Consider the following 20,378-nt stretch of genomic DNA (forward strand, 5'->3'; position numbering starts at 1 on the left):
TCACCAATGGGCGAGCTAGGTAAAGGCTAATGGGGTACACCCCAAGGAAATCTCAAAACTGTGCCTGGAGAAGGGAACTCTGCCCAGTGCAGGGAATTGTAGACGGTGAGGCTGGCCCCAGAAACATCCCCCAAAATGCACCCTCTTACATTTTCACTGAACTGTGGGCAGCCACATGGTGGGACAACTGGATGAAGAAGTTTCATCTTCTGCGGGGACAAACGTTATGGCGGCATATTGCCCAAGACCCCAACCCCCGTGCTGGTGACCCGTGTGGATACCAAACAGTGTCGAGGGTGAACGTCACTGGAATCCACCAGCTCATCAGACCTGTGCTTTCAGGTAGCAGGTGCTATTAAAGGATGGAATCGGCCCCTCTGAAGGGAGAAACTGACCAAAATAACGGACACCGGAGGTTCAGCTCCCAGGGGAGCATATTCCTCATACAAGCACTTTGGGTTCAAAATGAAGCAATTCCCTGAAGTGGTATGTCCTATCTAAATAGGATATTGGTCAGGTTGGGAGATGGAAGAGGCCCAGACTAGTTGTAAGATTCCCAAACCACATAATTAGCCCGTGCTCTACCACTCATGCTGACATGGTAGAGAAACGGGGCTACTGGAATTTCAGAGTAGCCAACAAGAGCCAGGGGGTGGGTGACTGTAATCTGGTGCTGCTTTTGCCGTCTGGCTACGCTCGCTGAATTTGGGCAATTATGCATATGGCAATGACCAGGAATGCGAGGTGACAACTCCTAAAGTGGTCTTGGTGTGAGCCACACATTGGGGGCTGACAGAGATTTTCTAAGACAGTACAAAGTAAGGAAACAAACTGGAACCATTGAAGGGCCTGTCCACATGTATGGTGTGGATAAGACACGAGAGGGATTGCAGACGTGATGGAGTGACAGCTGCAGGTGCTGGTCATATGATCACCTGGCTGTGGAAGGAGAGGGGCAACCCCATCAGTGGGAACAGAACCCTATAGAACCTGGGATATCAGGGTTGGAGGGAGGTACCGTAATCTCGCTCTGAACGCCGTCCTCAGGGCATTTTGTCAACTTAATCCAGACCGCCACCGTTACCCTCATCAGCTGACCAAAAGATTCTTCTGAAACCTCCTCACTGGGGCACCTGGGTGGCTCAGTTGGTTAAGTGTCCGACCCTTGGTTTGGGCTCAGGTCATGATCTCGAGGTTTTGTGAGTTCAAGCTCCTCATCAGGTTCTGTGCTGACAGCATGGAGCCTGCTTGGGATTCTCTCTTTCCCTCTCACTCTGACCCTCTCCTACTTGCATTGTCTCTGCCTCTCTCAAAATAATAACTTAAAAAGAAACAAAGAAATCTCCCAAAAGCCACCGACTCCCAAAAGGAATAGCCTCCACCTGAAACAACAGAATGAGATTAACGTATGGACACTGATACTATTGGGAGACCTTTGTTTTGTACATTTCTCATTGACTATTGATTATTCTAAATGCTGTAGCACGAATAATGGACAATCACCTAGCCCTGGGCTTCCTGCTTGCCAGTTAATCTAGGGTGTGTGTGGTTGCCAATACCTCATGCTGCATCTGGGTTAACGTCCTATTTAACTGACTCGGCCCAGATGGAGAATCTGGCTGCGAACCATCTTCCAAATTAGGCCTATTACACTAATGAGAGTCATAGCGTGGACATTCTCCTTCACTGTTGCCCGAGACAAACAACAGACTTGGTCTGAGCCCCAATCAGTGCAATTACTTACAGCGTGTGATGGGATGGCCTGTGCTAAGAATTCTTAGCTGGATATATGAAAGGCCAAGTGTGTGGACATGAAGAGAAATGGCTCCACCTTGGCACCTTGGCAACCTTGTACATATCAACATAGACCTCACAGGTAAAGGCTTGAACCACAGGTCATCTGACCTTTGGCAGAACACCTTGTGATCTCCCTGGAACACAGAAGGATGGGGTATGTGCGAGGAGCTGCTCTGGGCCATTTTCTACTCACTACCCTGTATGCCCTGAAGACCACCATTGCCTTTTTGGTTCTGCTGAGGTATAAGGCATTCTGCAACCCCCCTCAGAATAGTCACAGAATATGGAAATGCTTGATGGCAGTTTAGAATTGTCTCCTCAGTAATGGGAATCCCCTAGCCTGTGCTGCAGTCACCTGATTCCTTTTAGTTCTTTTCTTTTATTTGAGAGAGAGAGAAAGGGCACAAGTGAATGAGGGAGAGAGAGAGAGAGAGGGAGAGAGACAGAGGATCCAACGAAGGGCAGAGAGAAAGAGAGAGAGAGAGAGAGAGAGAGAGAGAGAGAGAAGCGGGACTCGAGCTCACCTGATGCGGGACTCGAACTCACTAACTGTGAGATCATGACCTAAGGTAAAGTCAGATGCCTAACCGACTGAGCCACCCAGGCACCCTGGCTCCTTTATTTCTGGGTCTTGGATGTGTGTGCAAGTACAACAGGGAGCTGGAATTTTTGGCTACTCTTTCTTTCATTGTCTATGTACATAATAGACTGGCTGAACCTAGGGGCAGCTTTTGTGTCTTTACTAGCCAAATCCTGCCCTTTTTGTGTGCATGCTTGATAAAGGAAAGGCCCTGCAACTTCCCCTCTGTACCGAGAAGCCAAACTGCAGACCCGAAGCCAAACTTAGCATTACTCAGGGAATTGTAGAGATTTATGCCACAGTCCAAGACTTGAACATGTACCTCACCAGTTTGGCCTGTGCAGAACTTGGACGAATTGTGCAAAGTGACTGGTTATCATTAAGTTAATCAGTTAGGGACCTGTGATGGCAGGCTCAGATATACAAACTTTACTGGAGCAAATGCATATGGCCCCTGGGACTTGATACACAGCTGCTGAGCAGGCTAATACCTTTTTCTTCGTATCGACTTGCAAGGTCTGCCGGCAAGTTTGTTTTTACCTAGCAGTGCCAACAGTATACCTTCGCAGAATTGCCACAGGGCTTGGTCTATTCTGTTCTCTGCCATGATAGAGTCTACAGAGATACTGATTTCTTGACACTTCACAAAACGGAACACTGGTCCGCTATATTGACATGATGCTGACTGGATCTGATGAGCGGGAAGTAGCAAGTACTTTACATGCCTTTAATAAGATGTGTGAACCACATTGCAGAAGTGGAAGACACAGGTCATGAAAATTCAGCAGTTTGTCACCTGAGTGACATTTCAGGGGGTTCAGTAGTCTGTCGTATGCAGCGATAGCCTCAGAAGCAAAAGACAGATTTCTGCACTTTGTACCATTTACCAAGAACAAAAGGAACAGCTCTTGGTGGGCCTTTTTGGATTCTTGATGCAACACATGTCACGTATGCATGTGCTTTTTTGACCCATCTCTAGAGACATTGATAAGCCCGCCAGTGTCAATCAGGATCAGAGAAAGAGAAGACTCTGCGGTAAGTTCAAGCTGTAGTACACGCTTCTCTATAACCGGTTCTTTATGATCCAGCAGATCCAATAATATTCACAAAGTGTTTGTGGTAAATATAATTGATGCATGGAGCCTCTCACAAGCTTGGATAGAATGATGGCTTGATTTCTAAGATTTTTAAGGAAATCCATACCCTTTCTGCCGATAGCTATTCTCCTTTTGAAAGCAACTTCTGGCTTGCTCTACTGGACCTTGAGATAATGAACACCTAACTCTAGCACATCATGTAATCCTGTGGCCTGAGCTCCCCGCCATGAACACACCTATCCAAAAGGGTGGGCAAGTGCAGAAGCATTTATCATCAAATGGGAATGGTATGTAAGAGATCAGGTTTGAGGAAGTGGGGAAGACTAGTAGATTGGATGAGCAGGTGGCTCGGACTCCTTTGACATGAACCCCTGTTCATTGATCCTGAACCTGTTGCATTGATCCTCTCTTTTATAATCCATGCCTATGGCCTCACGACATGTTCGTTATGACCACCTGGCTGTGAAAACCATTTGAATCTGATTTATAGCTGGGTTTGCACAATAAGCTGTGACACAAAAGTAGCCAGCTGCAGCACTATGGGGTGACCCTGAAGGACAATGGATTTGCCTTCCTTGCCAGCAACACCATCTGCAGATTTGTAGGATGCCTCTTCACGGTCATGGCAATCAACCCATTGTTATGTCTGATCAAGGAGCGCATTTCACAGCAAAGGATGGTCAGCAGTGAGTTCACGTCCATGGAATTTTTACCACATTCTCCATCACCCAGAAGTGGCTTGCCTAACTGAAAGGTAGACTGGCTTAGATTTTATTGCAGCATCAGTTGGGAGAGAACCCTACAAGGATGGGCTCTGTTTTACGTGATGCAGTAGATGCTTTGAATCAGAGACCATTATATGGTATTGTCTCCCCATAGCCAGGATACTGGACTACGAAAGAGTAGAATTGGGTGTGGCTCCTTTGACGATTACACCTAGCAACCCACCTGCAGAATGTTTGCACCTTGTCCCAGCAACTTAGGGTTGTGTTCATTTAGAGGGTTAATCCCCAAGGGGTTAATATCAAGGGATATAGAAATTATTCCATTGGGGGCATCTGGGTGGCTCAGTCGGTGAGTGTTGGACTCTTGATCTTGGCTCAGGTCATGATCTCATGATTCATGGTATGGAATCCCACGTTGGGCTCTGCACTGACAGTGTGGAGCCTGCTTGGGATCCTCTCTCTCCCTCTCTGTCCCTCCCCCAAGTGTATACATTCTCTTTCTCAAAATAAATATTTTTTCAAAATAAACATTTAAAAAAATAATTCCATTGAATTTTACCTGAATAGACATTATTCCATTGAACAAAGATTACTATTTAGTGTGGTTGATCCTGATTCCAAGGGTAATGAGGTTGTTGTAACCCAGTGGGCAAGGAGGGCTATGTTAGAAACCCAGGGGATTGTCTGGGGTGCCTCCTTGTGTTTCCCTGCTCAGTTGTAAAGGTTAATAGAACTACCGGAAGTAAAAGGCAGCCAGATGTGGGGCCCCTGGGTGGCTCAGTCGGTTGAGCTTCCGACTTCAGCTCAGGTCATGAGCTCACGGTCCGTGAGTTAGAGCCCCACGTCGGGCTCTGTGCTGAGAGCTCGGAGCCTGGAGCCTACTTCGGATTCAGTGTCTCCCTCTCTCTCTGACCCTCCCCTGTTCATGCTCTGTCTTTCTCTGTCTCAAAAATAAATAAAAATTAAAAAAAAAAAAGACAGCCAGATGATTGAGGACTTGACTCCTTTGGGAATGGAGTTTGGGGGTCCCTCCACTACATACATAGCTGAGACTGAGAACATCTTCAGACACAACAAGAAATCTGGATTTTGTTTGGTGGAAATAGAGATGTTGCATTGTTTTATGTAAGTTCTAATATGTTTTGAAGGCTGAATATGGAAACTGAGTAGTCTGAAGGGTGGGTGGATGTCCTTTTCCTTTCCCCTGTAGGTGAATATGCTTCTAAGGGGCAGAGGCTGTTTTAGACTTTCTTAATCCTTCATGGCAAAGTTTTGAGAAATATGTTCACCACTTCAATTCACAAAGAATTCTTATCATCCACAAGCAAATGAAGGATTCAGAAATGCAATTTTTCATCAGCTGTCTCAGGACTGTAGGAGTTGGGTGGGTGGGAAGAACATGAGACCCAGAGGAGGCAGAGAAGGGAGGTCGAGTCAGGAAGAGCAGAGGCACCGAACATGATGTTCTTTTTAGAAGTGAGGGGTTTTTAAAAACAAAATTTAATATTTATTTATTTTTGAGAGAGGGAGGCAGAGTGCCAGCAGGTAGGGACAGGGAGAGGGAGACACAGAATCTGAAGCAGGCTCCAGGCTCTGAGCTGTCAGCACCGAGTCCGACGCGGGGTTCGAACTCACAGACCGTGAGATCATGACCTGAGCCGAAGTCAGACGCTTAACCGACTGAGCCACCCTGGTGCCCCATGAAGTGAAGGTTTTGAGCATCATGATTTGGTGAGTCGCTGTTTTGTGCTGAGCTGAGCAAGGAGAGAGGTGACAAGGGATTGAACTGTGAGCTCCTGACGGAAAGGAACAGTCTCTTACCTTGGTTTTTCATCCTCCATACCTGGAACATAGAAAGTCACACACAGAAGACAGGTCAATTTATAGACGTTTGGTTACTGAATGATTTCAAAGGTACAGTAAATAAGAAGACAAGACAAAAAGCATCTGATTGCACCTTTGCAGAGCAGTTTTTGGGGATTCCCCAGGCAGGCACCAGTAATGGAGGTAAAACTCTCCGGGCAGAAGCGGCTCCTAAACCCACCATCCTGGCATCTAAGGAGAGGTGGTACAATCTTTGGAAACTGCACACACCCAGGGGCCAGGGATCATCACTAGGGTGCCAAGAGATGGGGTCATCCTTTTGAGGCCTCTCTCCCAAACCACTGCAAGAGGGGTTGGGGTAGGGGTGTCTCTTACCTATCTCCTCTGAGAAGCAGACATGAAGACTAAATTTCGAAGGATTTTTATCAGGGGTGTGAGATTTAATGAAGGGAAATCTTACCAAAGTGGAGTGGGGAGGCCAGAAGGGGGAGCCGTTGCACTGAAAGTTGAGTACAGGAAGACATGTCAATTACAAACCCCAACAGAATTATCAACAAGAAAGAATGATCAGTTACAGGCCCCAGCAAGAAAAGATGTACATTGAATTGAATGTTCTATAAGAAACCAACTGCCCCTGCAATTCAGCGAATGAGAAACCATCATCACCCTGAACTTTTCTCCAATGGACTTTCATTCAAAACAACTCCTCCCAGCTTCCTCCTTTTCCATAAAATATTATTTCTCTCCTTTGTTGAACTTGCCTGTGGTTTTGCTGTAGCTTACAGGTCTTGGATTGCAAGTCTCCGCTATACACAAATAAACCTATTTTTGCTAGTGAAATAACTTTTATTTTTAAAGTTAAGAGAGGACATACCTGTGTAAAAAGAAAACCAGAGAACTACACAAGGCTAGGGGATCTCCACGTGGGTCTCATCCCCTGTGGGAGTGCCCTAGACTTCAATTCAGGCAGAGCCTGTGGGGAGTCTTTGAAACAAAAGCAACAAAGTTAGGTGCCTCTTAGCAGGAAGTCAGTTACCAGGGAGAGTAGACACAAAGGCATCTTCAAAGCAAATGCCCCTGAGGTGGGGATGTGAAGCAGCCACCCAGTCAATTATGTCCCCATAGGAGGTGGTCAGCCACAGAGTCTCAAGTGCAGAGATTGGGGACCTCAGAAGGAAGCATGGCTGAGAGAGCCCAGAGGTTCCTTATGTCCCCAAAGCTAGGGCCAGCCGAGGGAACACCCACTAGTGTTCTAGGAAGTTTTAGTTCTAGGAAGCACTAGAAGACTTTCTTGCTGATGGGATCCTCCTAGAAGGGCAGGCAAGGGCAGGCAGGTGGGGCCTGAGCCCTAAGGGCTCAGGCATTTATAATAGGAAAGAGGCTCATTTGTATTTTTTTGTTTTAAGTTTATTTTGAGAGAGGGAGAGACAGCATGAGCAGGGGAGGGACAGAGAGAAGGAGAGAGAGAAAATCCCAAGAAGGCTCCATGCTGTCAGTGCAGAGCCTAATGTGGGGCTCGAACTCACTAACCGTGAGATCATGACCTGAGCTGAAAACCAAGAGTTGGACGCTTAACCGACTGAGCCATCCAGGCGCCCCTGAAACTACTGTAACTTTTGATGTTACCTCCTTTACTGACTAAAGAACCAACACACCTAATCAGTTTTCTACCAGTTAACCTTTAACATTAGGGAGTTACAAAACATTAGCTGATTGTTTTGTAACAATTAGTTGATTGTTACAAAACAATCAACTGCAAAAGCCAGTCAATAAAGTTCCAGTCCATGGGAGTCAGATGACCTTTAAACAGACTTAATGTCACAAAATCATCTTCCTACCTTGGTTCAAAATTTTGGATAATTATACTAAATAGTTACATAATCCACAGCAATTCTTGCAACGTCTGCCCCAGTACACATTTGCCAGATTATTCACAATAGCATTATCTTCATTAGTAAAATCTGCAAACCACTCAAAGGTTTATTGTGAGAACAATGGAAAAATAGTCTGTACGATAAACTATGTTCCATCAATAAAAAACAAAGTATTCCATATTCCAATGTGGAATATTCCAATGTGGAATAATTCCACAACATAATTTTGACCATTGACTTTGGGCTAAGCAATAGGTCTTGCTTTGGCCACTGGGATTAATGGATGTGACACAAACCTAAATCTAAAATAACTTGCGTGCTTGGTCTTGTTGCCTTGTGTTTCTGTCTTTTGCAGCGCAAAGAGCATGCCTCAGGGAGCTCTAGGTTCAAACAGCTCAGAGACATGTGGAGCAGATGTGGACACAGCCTGGATCCTGCACCCAAGCCCAGCTGAGTGTCACTGACCCCCCAGGCACACAGCTGCGAAATAAATGTTTACTGTGGCATCCCACTGAGATTTGGGATGGTTTGTTATGCAGCATTGTCAAGCAATAGCTAGTATTATGTAGATAAGCTTATTATGTAGATAAGACAGATGAAAATCATTTTTATATAATGTCCTAGGACACGCAAATGCAGTTAATGAATTCTGCGAATATACCAGAAATGTTGTAAAATTATAAAGAAAAGCAAGTGACAAGTAAAATTCAGGATAGTGGTTACCTTGCGTGTGAGGGAGGGAGATACAGTGTTTGGGGACACAGAGAGGAGCTCAGTATAATGGTGGTTTATTTCTTTTTCTTTTTTTTTTTAATTGTTTTTAATGTTTATTCATTTTTGAGAGACGGAGAGAGACAGAGCATGAGCGGGGAAGGGGCAGAGAGAGGGAGACGCAGGCTCCTGGCTCCGAGCTGTCAGCACAGAGCCCGACACGGGGCTGGAACTCATGAACTACAGACATCACAACCTGAGCCAAAATCAGACGTTTAACTGACTGAGCCACCCAGGTGCCCCGATGGTAGTTTATTTCTTAAGCTGAGAGTTGGACACATAGCTTGTTTTATTAGTACTCACCATCGCTTACTATACCTTCTGTAACAGCTCTCGTACATTCTATGCCTTTCGTTCTCCTTCAGATGGGTAAACATAACCACACACAAAACCTCGAGACGCAATAAAGTATATTGAAGTCAGAACAGGGTCTGGAGGGTGCTCAGGTGGCTTAGTCGTTAAGCATGTGACTTTGGCTCAGGTTATGATCTCACAGTTTGTGAGTTCGAGTCCCACATCGGGTGAGCCCACACAACATGTTTACAGAAATCGAGTATAAGTAAACTCAACTCATTCAAATATGAGTTCCCTACAAAGGATGAGCACAAAATTGAATCCAAGATGAGACCAGAAAAAGGACGGGAAGATCCAAAAAAAAAAAAAAGGTTGCCACAAGGCGAATGAAAAGTATGACCAAATATTGTCAACCATATTAATACAGCAGTTAATAAAGGCGATAAAGCAGTCATCTCTAAAAACAAGAGGCAAATGTAGAGATACAAGAGACTAAGGAAGAAATATCAGGGGTAAAGGATGAGATGAAAAGAGAGCTGAAGGAGGTTTTTTAAAAATAGGAAAAGGCCAAATGACAGCAGCTCCATGTGAGAGCAGACAGTGGGAAGAGGAAGAGGAAGTTCTTTGTGCACCATGCAGAACTATTTGTTTCTTAAAATGTGAATTTCTCATTTGGATTTTGCAAATTTATAAAAATCACCTTTTCCTACTCCTCCCTCATGTTTGATTCCCCTTCACACTGTCCCTGCTGCAAAGTTTGGGCCTCCAGTGTCTGGGAGATCCCATGCTGATCCCTGTGTCTGCCCTGTTCCTGGGGAACCTTCTAGTACCCAGTCTTCAATCCAGCCAGTCCTAGCTCTGTGTGCTAGGACCACATAAATATCATTCTTAAAATCATGCCTGTATTCTTGTTTCCCAGTATAAACTTGGCCCCCAAAACCCCCATTCCCCTGGGCACTGCTACTCAACTCCCAAGGTTTGAAGACCCTGAACTCAAGAACCTCCGAGCCTCCAGCCCCCCCCCCTTTTTTTTTAGAAAGAGAGGGTGCAATCGTGAGCGAGGGGCAGAGAGAGAATCCCAAGAGGGATAGAGAGAAAGAGAGAGACAGAGAGAGAGAGAAGTGGGGCTCACCTTAAGTGGGGCTCATGTTCACTTGAAGCAGGGCTCCAGCTCACCCAATGTGGGACTCGAGCTCACAAACCATGAGCTTAAGTCAGATGCTTAACAACTAAGCCACCCAGGCACCCTCCAGACTCTGTTCTGACTCCAATGATGCCACTCCCTGGGTCTGGGCCATCACCTTTGGGTTCCATTCCCCAATTCTGTTGATAATATTTGGACATTCATCATGGACTAGGATGAGAGGAGACATGGCAGTAATAGAAGAGGCAACAGGTAAAGTTTATTTACCATCACCATGGAAACCTCAGGCCAGGTGCACTGGGTGGAGCTTTGGAGGTGGCAGCGTCAGACAACCCTTCTTGGGCCCCATGTCTATCTTATCTCTTTGGCGACTCTTGGACATCAGGAATCCCTGGGAGGCAGCCCAGGATCATAAACCCTGGATCGGAGGTCTTACCAACTGCCAACTCCATTTGATCTTATGAAAATCACTCTTTCTGAGCCCAATTTTCTCTTTACCTCTAATGCATGAGGCATTTTCTGACTGCAATAGGGAATAGTGAACAGGTAGGATGGAGTGAGAGATAGGCCAAGCTGGAAGGTGACAAGGGACAATGTGAGGATGGTTCCCTCTGCAGCATGGACTCAGAGAGCAAGCAGATCCAGGGAGATGTTTGTGGATGAGTCATAGAGAGAGGGAACGGGTGGATGCAAGGGTCTCACTGAGATCCAATGACAGAAGGAGCTGGCTGTTGGCCAGGCAGCCACCGAAAGGAGATAAAACCCCTGGGGACAAGGCATAAAGAAGCCTGGGCCAAGAGAGACTCTCCCGCCCCTGCACTTCTTCTGACACATTTCTTCCTAACACGCTACAAACTCAATCTACTGATGAGTCTACCTGGTACCCCTGGGGCATGGGGACATAGCCAGCGTGGGAAGATGAGGTGCCATGGGGATGGGGAAGGCAGCAGGTCAGTGCCTCAAGTAAGGCCCAACCAATCAGGTACAAACCCTCTCTAGGGGAGGTTTGTGTCTCACTGGCCACTTCTTGGACCTTGGATGACAACTACTTAGTGACACTCCTTAATCAATGAGATTCTGACAAGAAAGGAATGGAAACACAATAAGCAAAATAGATGAAGCTCGTTACTCATGAAGAAATATGAAAAGTCATGAGAAAATAGGTCTTCTAAAGGAAGTGCCTACACCAGTTCTGACTTGTTTGACCCCACTGGATCTAAAACACTAAAGTGTCACCATAACCTCAGAAGAACTCTCATAGCCAAAGACACAGATGGGAGAGGATAAGATTGGGCTGGTACTGGCTGCCCCACCCAGGCTCACAGACCTGGGCCAGGGTTTTTTTGAAGGGGCAGGGGACCCCATAATGATCATATTTTTCTTTTGACATGCTCCATAAACCCACAATATCAGGGGATCAACAATGGATTTAGCAAAAGTTCAAAAAATGTCACCACAGAAAAACAAAAAGGGGTTAAAAGATGATCAGATCATGAAAAAAAAAAAGACAAGGTGGCAAGGAAGCTTTTGAAAACACCAGCATGGCTCCTCCAAAGAAGCAGATTCCAGAAGGAATGGGAGGAGGTGAGCATAAACTCTCTGGAGATGTGAGCCATTGGAAGATAGTTACTCTGTAAGACCCTGTGAACAACCAGCAACTGAGCTCAAAAAGACAACAGAATGGAAGAGAACAGAGAAGAAAGTCAGGGCCCAGCAAGAGAAATACTTCAAAGACCAAAGCCTGTGCTGCCATCTCCAGGACGATCTGGGCATGAAACCCTTCCAGAGAGGTCTTCAGAGCCAAATCCACAGCTTGGGCCAAGCACCGACACTGGTGAGGTCCCTGGTACCACAATCGTGTGCCACCTACAATGACCTTCTTCCCTTTTCATGACAGAGATGGGCTTAGAATGGACTTGGGTTTGAAGACGGGCCTTCACTTCCTCCCCAGGTGATTACAGCTTGAGGCTACATGAAACACACTCCCATATTTTTGTTTTCTCTAATGAAAAGCAACACCAAAAAGAGCACCACCAACCTCACCTGGTGAGTCTTGGGAAATGGACCCACTGGCCATGTCAACAGGACTCGGATGTGGGAAGTCCAGAGGGAGGGAGCTGGATGGCTGTTGAAGGAAGTTCTGACCTTTACCTCATTTGACCCTCCGGACTGAGGCAGGAGGTGTATGCCGATGGCCAGGCTCTGAGACGTACGTCATGGTGCTCCGAGCCGCTCCTGGCAGCAAACTGTGATGAGGAGCGGTCCTTGCCTAGAGGCCCCAGATGCTGCCCTGGGTCTCTGCACAGACATGAGTGGAATTGGTTCTCTTATCAACATGTTAGGAGGACAAAAAAGGCACAGAGAGGTTCTTACACTTGCCCAAAGCACATGGCCAGCAGGTGGCCCAGCTGGCCTTTGATCCCAGGCATCTGAAGGGCATGATCTGGTAAATCCTGGTTCCTTGGACTTTCTCCCTCCCAGCTCTCTGCCCTGCTCTCACACTCCCTTGGGCCTCACTCAGGAGGAGGACGATGACAAGGTTGAGGCCCGGAGAGTTCAGGAAATGGACCCAGCTGGACCTTCAGGGGCTGTGTGCAGGTTCCAGGTTTCTCTCTTGAGCCCAGGCTCTCTCTTGGCAGATGTGAGGGCTAAGAGCAGGATGGCAGCAGAGGGGAGCCTTGGTGGGCACAAGTTTCCAGGGGAAGCCACAAGGCACACAGAACCTCTCCGGGATCAGCAAGTCCTGTCCTGCCCCAGGTGGGACAGGGAGGAGAGGAGTCATCTTGCACTCAGGGCCACCCTCAGCGTTGTAAACAACCTGAGACCCCAGGAGGGGTGTGGGTCATCTTGTGGGAGGTGGAAGCCACCCACGGGGCCTCCTCCTTCCATTCCGTCTGCATCCTAACCAGTTCAATACTTGTGAACTGGCAGAAGGAGAGAGTGAAAGGCCTGAGGGTTTTATGATCTTTACTGACTCTGTTGGTTCTCTGGGTCTTGCTCTGTGTTCATTTCCTGTTCAGAATAGGAGGCCCAGAGGGACAGGGCAGGTGGGAGGGAGAGCGGATCTCATGGCCAGCCCAGGGCTTCCTTCTGTCCCCTGGCAGAGTGGCCATTGCCACTGCCTCGGGCAGGAGTCACATGGGTCCTGCCTCTGGAATTTCTCCACCTGACAGTCCTTCTGGGAGTCTGACCGCTCAATGCCCACAGCACATCCAGCAGCAGCTGGAAGAGAACGAGCAAAGGCGCACCAGCTCAGCTCTGAGGACGACCTGCTGACTGTTCTGTGTGCAGTTCCTTCCCTGTTTCTCAGCGTTTGTTTTTTCAAGCGTATGAAGAATATATAAAATAATATCACCACCAAGAGGTTAATGGAAATTTCATTTCATTTCATTTCCATGACTCTGGTTCCCTAAGGGGCAGGAAAGCAAGTGACCTTAATCTGCAGATCCAGAGCCCAGGTGGGCTGGTGGGGAGGCTGGACATCCTAGGGCAGCCTGGGGTGGAGGAAAGCAGGTATTTTGTACAGAAAAATTGGCCCCCAGAGCAGAAGTGGCCAACATCTGCACCGTGGAGGAGCCCAAGGTAGTGTTTCAGGCCTTCTCTGTCCCCCGAAGACTTTCAGAGGAGTGGGTGGGGCCAGAGGAGCCTGGAGGAAGGTGCTGGGAACCTGCAGGACCCTGGGAGTGTGTGGAGCCTGGTGACCGGGTCCTTCAGTCCTGTCACCTCTTCTGAGACTCTCTGCCCCAGCTCCAGGTGGTGGCTGTCTCTGGCTCTTGGTGTGGCCACGGCCCCTGCAGCAGTGCTGAGCTGAGGGGTGTTGGGGGAGGGGGCTAGTCCCCTGTCCTTGTCTCCAGGGAAGTGTGTCTGCCACTCCCATGGCCCAGCCCAAAGGCTAGCAGCACAAGAGTGAGGAAGGAGGAGGCAGGGAGGGCTGGCAATGCAAAGACAGTCATGGCTGATTGCTAGAGAAAAAGATGAACAAGGCATTACTCTTCTCCTGAAACTCAGGCAGGAGCAGAAGACACAGGCCAGGGGCTCAGCAGGTGGTGGCCCCATCCTTGATACTTGGCAGCCTTCCAAGTTCAATAGTGACTGATACCCTGATGGAGCGAGTCTGTGAGCCCCTTTTTCACATGGAGGTCCCCTCCCGTCCCTCTGGGTTTCCTGTCTCCTTATGGACTCTTGGGGTGGGGAGGCGTGTCCCAGTGTCCCTGTGAGCCATTTCTAGGCAGTTCCCCCCGCCTTCCCCTTCCAGCTGACACTCCCCCACCCCAAACAATGGTCCAGCTCCCACGAATTCATTATGGCCAAGGAGAGGTTGTCTTGACAAGGGAGCCCCCCTGGAACATTCCTCCTGGATGTGCTCCAGGCAAGACCCCTGCCACATGCTGCTTCTAAGCTGCAGGGAGAAGTACAGGGTTTTGTCTGAGTGTGGGTGTGTCTCAGTGTGTCCCTTGGCTGCCTAGGTGCTTGTATCTGCATGGGTACATGGTCAGCAAAACCCCCCTTCGTTATGTGCCCGGGTGACCCCTCACATCAGCTAGACTCCAGGAGAAAATGCGGGTACCGGGCAGTTTTGTTACCACTTTTCCCCGCGAGGACAGGGAATGATCCTGAGCAAAAGTGAGCAGTAACCAAGTTTAATTTGAAGATGACCTTTTCCCCTCTATACCTCTGTCCCATCCCACATTCCACAAGTATTTCTAATCAAATATTAATATTTATTCTTTGCTTTGTCAGGTTCTGTTCTTTCTGAGGGATTATGTGCGTGAACATAGTAAAACCGGTCTCTTCGGGGGGATTCACATTGGCTGAGAAACCCCTCTGCGTGCTGTCTGCCCAGTGTTGCTAAATGAAATTCATCCTCGATAAACCAACGGTGCCCCTTCTGCACGTCTACAGCAGGGCAGCGGAGCCATGGTTGAAAATGAAGCAGAGCCCATGACCCCTGTCAACGTCTGATTACCACACTCCCAACCTGTTCAGTCACACACACACGGGGCTGCATTATGACACAGGTGGGTCCTGGGCACTTGTGCTCATCTGAGCCCTTTTTTCCATTAAAAAAAATAATAATAAAACTTAAATTTGATTTTATAATTTATTGGTATAAATATGAACATATTAAAATTACATATTATATATTATATAATATATTATATATATATATTATATATTAAAACATTTTCTTCCAGTTAAAAGTTTATCTTTTTTAAAATAAATAAAAAACATTGAAAAAAAAATTTTAAAAAGGGGCGCCTGGGTGGCGCAGTCGGTTAAGCATCCGACTTCAGCCAGGTCATGATCTCGCGGTCAGTGAGTTCGAGCCCCGCGTTGGGCTCTGGGCTGATGGCTCGGAGCCTGGAGCCTGTTTCCGATTCTGTGTCTCCCTCTCTCTCTGCCCCTCCCCCGTTCATGCTCTGTCTCTCTCTGTCCCAAAAATAAATAAAAAACATTGAAAAAAAAAAGTTTATCTTTTTTTCCTCCTGAATTTTAAAGAAATTGAAACAGGGGCACCGGGATGGCTCCGTCAGTTAAGCATCCGACTTCAGCTCATGGTTTGTGGGTTCAAGCCCCTCATTGGGCTCTGCACTGACAGCTTGGAGCCTGGAGCCTGCTTTGGATTCTCTGTCTCCCTCTCTCTCCACCCTTCCCCCACTTGTGCTCCCTCTCTCTCTGCCTCTTAAAAATTAAATGACTGAACATTTAAAAATAGATAAATTGAAACATTTTCATGGACCACATAAGTTTGTGGCCCTAGGCACTGTGTCTACCCTGCCCAGTGGCTAACAGAGCCCCCGGCCAGCCTGGGCTTGCTGTGTCCCTTTAACACTCCACTCTGCCCAAAGACATTTCAAAGGACCTTCCTGCACAGGGGTCAGAGCCCAATATCTCCATGGCCAAGATGACTCCCAGGTCACAACTGATCAGCAGGTGTCTGCCTTGCTAACAGGACGCCATGTGCTTGCCAAATTCCTTTATGCCACCTGCTGACGTGTGGGTGCTTCCTGGGTACCTGGCAGCACTCTAAGTCCATGATATTGACTAACTGCATCCTGGACTTACTCCCATGCGGAGAGGCTATCGTCACGCCCGCTTCACAGATGAGGATGTGGATGCACAGAGAAGTGGAGTAAATAGGACCACGGGGTGCATACAGAGGGGAGCTGGTGTTGGAACTCAGCAATCCACCCAGAGCGGACTTTCCAACACCACGTACCCTTCCCCTCTGTGCGGACCGTTGGAGCCGCTTCAAGAGCAGGGAGAGCTCATTCAGGTCAAGCCTTTACCTCGGATCATTCTGGCACCTGGGGCCAGGGCCCGACTGAGGCGCCTAGAACAGACCTCAGCCTAAGTCCTCGTGTCCATCGCCTTCCCAGATTCACCAGCTTCCCCACACACAGACCCCAGAGATTCCCAAACTGGGCCTCTCTGGTCACTGCAGTTCCCAGAGCTGGAGGGAGGCGTCTCCCCACCAAATTCCCCAACTGTGTCCGATTTGCTTTCAGTTGGAAGAACCGATCAAAGCGAGAGTGTTCTCTAGATCACATGTCTTCCTCTGCTAACTTCAAGACCAAACAGAACAGGCATCTGGCTGGCCTCCCGGAGAAGAACAAGGGGGAAGCCCTGGGGACCTGTCTGAGCTACCATCGCCTCACCAGACGCCTGGAGGGGACGGTGACTGGGGCTGTCGGGGGAGAGGTGTGTCCTCTTGGGCACCACCCGCCAGCCCTGGGGCCCCCCAGTGGACCAGCATGGCAGGTCCCTTCCCCAGGGGCAGCCCCTCCAGGAAGCGGAGGCTCAGCTGCTCCGAGGGGCTCCTGAATGCATGTGCTCCCAGGTGCGGGGGCTGCTCGTGGCATTGGAATATAAGGAACTGGAGGCCGAGACAGGTGTGCTGTCACTTGCACAGGGTGGCTTTGTCGTCATGTCAGAAGTGGGATGTGGCCCAGGTGTACTAAGACCCCTCGCCCACCCTCTAAGCCACATTTTGGCAGACAGCACAGTGAGGCACTTAAGGCTAAACGTGAGCTCAGCACAAGGGCCCCTCCCCACCCAGGCCACGGCTCCCATGGCACCCTCACCAGTACCCATCAGAATAAGAAGTAATACCAGAGTTCAGACCATCATCTCCAGCCTCAACCATGGTGGGTGCTATTCTCACTCCCCACAGGACAGACAGCTCCCTGTTGACCCTGATAGGTCACATCCCAGGATCCTACCCTAATCCCCGTGCCCGAACTCCTGCCCCTGCCCCCTCCCAAGTCCCCAGCCTGTCCTCAGTTGGCTCCAAAGAGGCCTGACCTCAGGTCACAGGCGGGACTCCAGCCCCTGGGTACGGTGGGGGGGCGGGGGAGGGTGCTGACCCCAAAGGGATCTCATGCTGCCCAGCCCTGCTGCGTGCTGTCACCTCTCACCAGGGGAGTGACTTTCCTATCCTCCCCTGCTCCTCTATCCACCACGAGCAGCACGTGTCTGCATGTCTCCAGGGCGCATGGCAGGCTGTATACACTCTGTCCCTCCGTGGCCTGACCCTGCCGACTGTCGGCCACCTCCCTGACGCAGAACATTCCAGTAACTGCCCTCCTGCCTGAGCCTAGACCAACAAACAGTCGTGACTCACCGAGGAGTCTGACAGAAGCTTTGTCAGTTTAACTGATTCTGTCTCCAGGGAACCAACTGCCGGATGATGCTGATTGGCCGAGCAGCATAGGCCCAGCTGGCTAACTGGTCACCAGCTGCTTGTCAGAGGGACAGGCCCTGGGAGTCAGGAGAGCTTGAGAGATCGGGGTGGACAGGAGAGAGGGGAGGCTGGTCGGGAATGCCCGGAGGCTGACCACAGGCTCTTTGAGTCACCTTGTTATTATTCTCCCTCTTTGATTTTTAACAGATGTATTGATATATAATTCACATACCCTACAATTCACCCATTTAAAATGTACACTGGTTTTTAGCATACTCAGAGTCATGGGTCCATCGCCACGATCTAGTTTTAGAACATTTTATCACCCCAAAGAGAGAGCCTGTACTCATTAGCTGTCCTCTCTATTCACCACCAGCACCCAGTCAGACACAACTACTGATCTACTTTGTCTCTAGAGGTTTGCTAATTTGGACCTTTCATATACACGGAATGATACAATGCATGTTTTTTTGTGACCAGCTTCTTTCACTTAGTATGGTTTCCAAGTTCATCCTTATTAAATCATGTCTCAAAAAGTCATTCCTTTGTTTCTGAAAAATACTCTATTGTACATATACATCACATGGTATTTATCTGTTCCTCATTGAATAGGAATTTGGATTGTTTCCACTTTTTGTCTATTATGAATAAAACCGCCATGAACATTTGTGCTAAGTTTTTGCACGGATATAGGTTTTCATTTCTCTTGAGTATCATATGCCTGGGAGTAGAATTTCTGGGTCAAAGTGTTCAACCTTTTGAGGAGCCCCCAAACTGTTTTTTTTGAAGTGACTTCACCATTTTAGATTCTCACCAGTAATATATGCATGAGACTCCATTTGTCCCCCAACCTAACACTTGTTATCACCTGTCTCCTTGACAGGCCCCTAGTGGGACCATATCTCATTTGTCCTAGTCAAGTGGTATCTTAAGTTCATGCTTTGATTTCTATTTCCCTAGTGACTAATGGTGTTGAACATCTTTTCATGTGTCATTGGCTATTTGTATATCATCTTTGGAGAAAAGTCTATTCAAATGCTTTGCTCATATTTTAGTTGTTTTTTTTTTTTTTTGTCTTTTTGTTGAGTTGTAAGAGTCCTTTATGTATCCTAAAGTTTCTTATCAGAAAAAAAGTCTTTTATCAGATATATAATTTGCAAATACTTCCATTCTGTGAGCTGTCTTTTTCATTTTCTAGGTGGTGTCCTTTGAAGCACAAAAGTTTAAATTTTGACGAAGCCCCGGTTTCTCTTTGTCTTTAGTCACCTGTGCTTTAGGTGCCAGAGCTAAGAAATGGTTGCCAGGCACCTGGGTGGCTCCGTCGGTTAAGTGTCCAGCTCTTGATTTCGGCTCAGGTCATGCTCTCACACGGTGGGTTTGAGCCCCGGGGTCTGGCTCTGTACCGTCAGTGCAGAGCCCGCTTGGCATTCTCTCTACTTCTCTCTCTGCCTCTCTCCTGTTCACACTCTCTCTCAAAATAAATAAATAAACTTAAAAAAAAAAAGAAAATAAATCATTGCCTAGCCCAAGATCACAAAGATTTACTCCGATGTTTTCTTCTAAAAGTTTTATAGTTTAGAACTTACATTTAAGTCTTTGATCTGTTTTGAACTAATTCTTAAAAATTTTTTAATGTTTCTTATTTTTTTTTTGAGAGAGATAGAGACAGACAGAGAGCGAGTGGGGGAGGGACAGAGAAAAGGGGAGACACAGAATCCGAAGCAGGCTCCAGGCTCTGAGCTGTCAGCACAGAGCCCAACGTGGGGCTCGAACTCATGAACCACGAGATCATGACCTGAGCCAAAGTCCGAGTCTTAACCGACTGAGCCACCCAGGCGCCCCCATTTTGAACTAATTCTTATATATGATGTGAGGTAGGGGTCCAAGTTTATTACTTTGCCTGTGGCTGCCTAGTTATTCCAGCACCATTTGCTGAAAAGACTATCTTTTTACCACTGAATTGTTTTGGCATCTTTCTCAAAAAGCAATTCACCATAAATATCAGGGTTTCTTTGTGGGCCCTCAATTCTATTCCATTGATCTATGTATCCATCCTTGATGCTGGTACCATATTGTTTCAATGAGTGTAGTTTTGTAGGAAGTTTTGCAATCACGAAGCGCGACTCCTCCGACCTCGCCGTTCTTTCCCGATATTGTTCTGACTATTCTGGGCCCCTTGAGTTTCCGCATGAATTTTAGGATCAGCTTGTCAACGTCTGTAAAGAGACCAGCTGGAGTTTTGACAGGCATTGCATTGCACCTAGAGAGCAATTCGGGGAGCTGTATTTGTCGGGGTTCACCAGAGAAGGAATAGTTGCTACATAGCAGTCCCAAGCTCCGGCCTCACCTTCCCCTGCACCAGGGCCTCACACATCCTCCTCCAACCCCATAATCTATCTTCAGTGACCCCCATTCTTATCCCAACCCTCAAACTCATTCTTCTTTTCCACTCACTGGAGTGATTCCATCACCAGCTGTGTGGCCACATCCCTGCTCCCCTAATGAGGACTCTCTTCACCTGTGACTGCTACACACTTCCTGTACACATTTCAGGGGGCCCCGTGACTCTACAGAACACCACCTCTCCA

Source organism: Panthera tigris, chromosome A3 (genome assembly GCF_018350195.1).
Source record: "Panthera tigris isolate Pti1 chromosome A3, P.tigris_Pti1_mat1.1, whole genome shotgun sequence".
NCBI lineage: Eukaryota > Metazoa > Chordata > Mammalia > Carnivora > Felidae > Panthera > Panthera tigris.